The following is a 5,460-nucleotide window of genomic DNA, read 5'->3' as shown; positions in this document are numbered from 1 at the left end:
ACATCTAAATATTTTTTAGACATTTCATAGAGAACCTTGCAAGTATATGATTTCTTGTGGGTAGAAATGAGAAAGATTAGAGAATTAAAAACTAACCAGCTTCTTTGGGGAATGTGCCACCGAATCTTTCCACTAACGCTACCACATATTCATTCCAAGTTGGTGGTAGAATGTACTACATTTATTTCATAAAGGATAAATGTCATCAACAATTTCACCTTCTAACTGTAGAGCATTAATGCTAATCTTCTCCTCCATGGGAATGCTATCCACATTGCAAGATCTGAGATCTTCTCCAGAAAACTTTAAAAACTCTATTGTTGACCCTCTAGGGTAATGCAAGTTATGATTACTGAAGTTGTTGTGTGATTGCTGCTCTGACTGCCTTCGACCCACTGGTGTCTATCTCCTCTTGTGGATTTTATCTCTCTAATTCGCTCCATTGGTTGTCATTTGTTCCTTAATCTCTAGCACCACTTCATCCAATTTTTTAAGATTTCAAACTTTCTTTGCCAGAGTACCAATTTCCAATAACATTTTTTTCATCATTTCACACAATTCCCTTACTTCACTAGAATAACTCTCTTTGCTTTTGCTCATTTTGTCATTGTTGTTGAGGACAGATTGACTTTGATACTTAGCCAAAATGGAGGGATTCTCAAAGGAGTCTGAGGTTTTAGCAGCTGGACATGAGCTTAGCGGAGAAGCTCGAGTTATTCAGCTATGATTGATTAAAAGATAGAAGATGAAATATACATTTAAATAGGAAAGTGTACTTGTATATTTTATTGATGATTCAATCTGTAATGATATAATGTCTTATATAGAAATAAAAAGAAATCTTATCTTGTTAACTACTTCTAACTAATCTAACAACGTAACTAACTACTGATATGACAAAGCTAACTAACTTGACCATCTGATTCATTTATCATGCAACAGAACGGGGCTGATAGGGGGGTTGGGGTAAAATTCTTTTTTTTTTAATTTTTTTTTTTATAATAAACAAATTGTTGTTTTTCCCATTTTCTTTTGGGATAGGGGCGGGGCCGGGGGTATCATGGCAGGGGTAGTAAAAATTAGTTTAATTTGTTAAAAAATATCAGTATTTTTTAGGCGTGAAGGTGGGGATTGGAGGGTTGGGGGTGATAAAAAATATATTATTTAAAAATTAAAAAAACAAATTTAAAAAGTTTCAATTATTTTTGTGGAGGTGGTGGGTGAGGAGTGAGGAGTGTTAATAAAAAAATTGCTAGCTTTTAGCAGGGTCTCGATGGATTTTTGAAAAAATTGAGTTAACCCATATAATTGTACTCCGTAGAATCGATTATTAATTATCGAATAGTACCAAATAAGTTTAGGAAATTTTTCAAAAATATACTGCTATTGAAAATATTTACGTTATGTAATTCAATATATAATATTATACAACATTAATGAATCAATCTTGTATAAAGTATATATTATTAGAGTATATAAAAGGTGTTTATACACAAAAAAGAATTAAATCATATGTTGTACACAAACCATGAATTACGTGGCGTAAATATTTTTAAAAATAGACATAAAAGGTTGCTTTCCCAAAAATTTATGTGTAAGATATATATTTTATATGTTAAATTTTAAAATAATGAAACATTAATTTTTGGAAAATTTGGCCAACTGATACTTACCAATGAAAGTTCCAACTTCGAGACTTATTATGTTAACTCTCCTATTGAAACTAAATTAATTTTAGTATCTTGAATAGTAAGCTATAAGGTGTTTAACGATGACTAGCAACTTACAAGTTATTAGCCCTCTATCTTTCCTCTCATATTATTTAAAGGAAAAATTGTATAAAATAGTAAATTATTAATTCAAATTAAATGTTATAACTATAGTTTAATTTAATTGTAATCCATAGCAAATTGTTGCCATTTCTCCTCTCTCCCTGAATTTCTCGCTCGCCACTCTCGTTTCTCGCTGGGAAGTCTCTCCTCGCCTCTCTCACTTTATACAAATACAAATGTATAAAATGTGTTTGTGTTTGTATAAAGCGAGAGAAAATTGTATATATACATATATTTTCGTTCCCTTCTCTCCCTCTCCCAGATCTCGCTCGACACTCTCCCAAATATCGCTCGCTACTCTCACTCGCCTCTCGCACTTTATACAAACACAAATGTATAAATTGCGTTTGTGTTTGTATAAAGCGAGAGAAAATTGTATATATACATATATTTTCGTTCCCTTCTCTCCCTCTCCCAGATCTCGCTCGACACTCTCCCAAATATCGCTCGCTACTCTCACTCGCCTCTCGCACTTTATACAAACACAAATGTATAAACTTTGTTTGTATTTGTATAAAGTGAGAGAAAATTGTTTATACAAATACAAATACATAAATTTTCGTCCTATACACTTGTGATTATACAAATACAGATCTTCCTCTACCTAGTTTTCTTTTGTCTTTCTCTCTTTCTCTTTTTATACAAATACAAATTATACAATTGATTATTTTGTATATGTATATCGAAACAGATTATACAATTGCTTCTTTTGTATATGTATAGCGAAATATACATATTAATAGTCATAGTAAACATAAAGTTTGATATGGAGCGCAATTATGCAAACTATAGCTATAGCATACAAATATGACTTTTATGTTTGCTATATGTGAAAGTTGCTCTTATTTAAATTTCTTTTATTGAATATTTAATTTTAGTAGTTCTTGAGTCTCGTTTTAATCAACTTATTTTCACTCTTCTTATTTATATTTTCTTTATCTTTATTTATATTATTGGGATAATTTCATAGACCTCTCTCCAGGTGTCGCTTTATAATATTCACCTCCCCCGTTATTTCAAATATTACATATAGCTCCCTTATTTTTTAATTTTTTAGTAACCATTCTTTAAACTTATTGAAAATAATTATAAATTAATTATAATTTGACATATTAACCCATGTGTATATTTTTAAAAAATCCCCAAGAAATTGGGTATGCCCTTCTCCGTCACAATTATTTTCCAGCAACATAACTTTATTCCTCCTAAAGCAAGAATAGAGCTTCTACATGCTATCATAATTTTTGTATTGATTTGAGATCTACGATTTACTCATTATTGATATAATTATTTTTATTAAAGCCTAATTCAATCTAAAAACATATACATAGGCATTAATCGTCTTACTTGATGCTCGCCCTTTTAATTTTTGATGGTTAATATCGTACCACCTAAATTTCAGCATATGGAAAATGTTTTGAAGTATTAGAGGTGAAAGAGAGATGAATTGACTTATCCGCTGCAACCAACAATTATATCATCATTTTAGAACTTACAAATTCGATTGCTTTGAGAAATCAATAACTTTCTCTATTATTTGATCTCTCATGCAAGCATAGATGTAATTTGGGATGATTTTTTCTCTATTTCTTGCATCATTTTTCTTTCTCAACTAGCGAAAATATTTGAGTAAAACAAATTGACCGCTTTCATCAGATTCTCTCTTGGGGAATTCATTTTCACCTTCGATTTGAAAAAATCACCTATGAATTGGTAAAGATGAAAATGAAGATGAAGATGATGAGTTAATGTTCGGTGAAAAGATGACTTAGCATGAATTAAATCACCACTGAATTAGTTCACTTTATTTGCACACCTTCAATCTTTGTTTGGTAAAAAAATATGTGTATCTATACATAATAGCATTAAGTTATTTGTGTTGGTTTATTTAAATTATTATTAAATACTCCCTCCGTCCCATTTTATGTGATGTACTTTGATTTGGCACAAACTTTAAGAAAAATGGAAAGACTTTTAAAACTTGTGGTCCAAAATGAATGATAGAAATTTGTGCGTTGTAAATCATTTCATTAAGGGTAAAAAAGACATTTTATAGGCAAATTGTTACTTAAAATAGAAATGTGTCATTTCTTTTTGGGACTGACTAAAAGGAAAGTGAGTCATATAAATTGGGACAGAGGGAGTAAGTCATTTACAATGTGTTAATATGAAGAAATTAGTATAAAAAGGGGCAAATGTGTCAAATTATAATAATTTATATTTATTTTAAATAGATTTAAGGAATGATTATCAAAAAATTAAAATAAAGAAGATAGACGCAATATTTTAAACTACATGGGATGTGAGTATTATAGAGCGAAAACTAAATGGAGGTCTCTAAAATTATCCCTATATTACTTTACACTATTATAAAATAATAATAATATGTATATCTGTTCTATCACCTTTTATATTTTCTAGATTCATCTAAATAATAAAAATGTCTAGAAAATTCTTATAAGAGTTCTACAAAATATGTATAGTATCATGTACTAACTTTTACTACTAACTCAAATTTTAAAAAGAATACTAAAAATAAACTATTATCAAAGATAAATCGAAGTAATGCGAGGCACAACGTGTACTAGTTGTATGAGGAATTATTTTATCGGCAAAGGGACAAATATACCCCTGTACTATATGGAATAGTTTAAATACACCCCTAGTTATACTTTCGGGCTAAATATACCCCTCCCGCTATACTTTCGGGTTAAATATACCCCTTCTGTTATACTTTCGGACTAAATATACCCTTATGAGAACACGTGGACGAGTAATGATTGAGATTAAATGAACCATTGAATTTAAAATAAATTAAATTCGAATATAACCCATCCCGCCCCAATAACATAATCCGACCTAATATGTAGCATTGACAAGCTTGCTGTAATACCAAGTGTTCTTTGAAAATTTTATTAAAAAATTCAGTTAGGAAACTCATAGGAACTCAAGAATACAGAAAAATCTATGTGCTCTATGACATGGGCTATTCAAAACGGGAAGCGCTAAAAAGATATCAAGAAAAATTATCAATTATCATGAATTCGATAGAGCAAAAAATGGACTTGCCACAGCCTTATCATGCCTTCTTCTTCTTGGACTCGAGCATGACGTATCCAATACAGATGCACAAGAAGTAGATGAGTGCCACTACAACATATACAGGAATGAGAATTGCGTATTCTTGAGGTAGAAAATACTTATGCACGAAATGACTGATGCCAACAAGAGGCAGAATGTGACCCAGACCAAGAAGGTATAATATGTGAAAATGGACAAACTAATCAATGTTAAAATCAGCCCAACTCGGTCAACTAACTCCATCGAAACTCCTTTGCTTGTGCCGCCTGAAAAGTTCGGATCTTGGTGTTGAAGTTATCTCTTTCAATCTTAATTGCGTTCAACGTCGTGTTCAAAGTATCAACTTTATTTAATCGTAGCCGCATTCAATTGAGAAATCATACCTTTGAGAAAAAATCTTTGCGAAGCAGAGGCTCCAAGTTGTAGACGTTGCTGGAGAGCAAGAACTCAATCACCCATTGAGTTTTCTTGTTTGAAAGACAAATTGGGTGGGTTAAGTTACATATTAGGTCGGGTTAAGTTATTGGGACGAGGCGGGTTATATCCG

The 5,460-nt window shown here is 31.2% G+C and overlaps 1 pseudogene; it reads right to left on the bottom strand.

Moving 5' to 3' along the window:
* Window positions 1–4,911: 4,911 nt before the first annotated feature.
* On the bottom strand, window positions 4,912–5,201 carry LOC102585504 (dolichol phosphate-mannose biosynthesis regulatory protein pseudogene; annotated as a pseudogene).
* Between the last annotated feature and the right edge of the window lie 259 nt (window positions 5,202–5,460).

The sequence above is a fragment of the Solanum tuberosum genome, unplaced genomic scaffold (genome assembly GCF_000226075.1).
Source record: "Solanum tuberosum cultivar DM 1-3 516 R44 unplaced genomic scaffold, SolTub_3.0 scf00137, whole genome shotgun sequence".
Lineage (NCBI taxonomy): Eukaryota > Viridiplantae > Streptophyta > Magnoliopsida > Solanales > Solanaceae > Solanum > Solanum tuberosum.
This window is presented reverse-complemented; position numbering and strand designations above follow the sequence as displayed.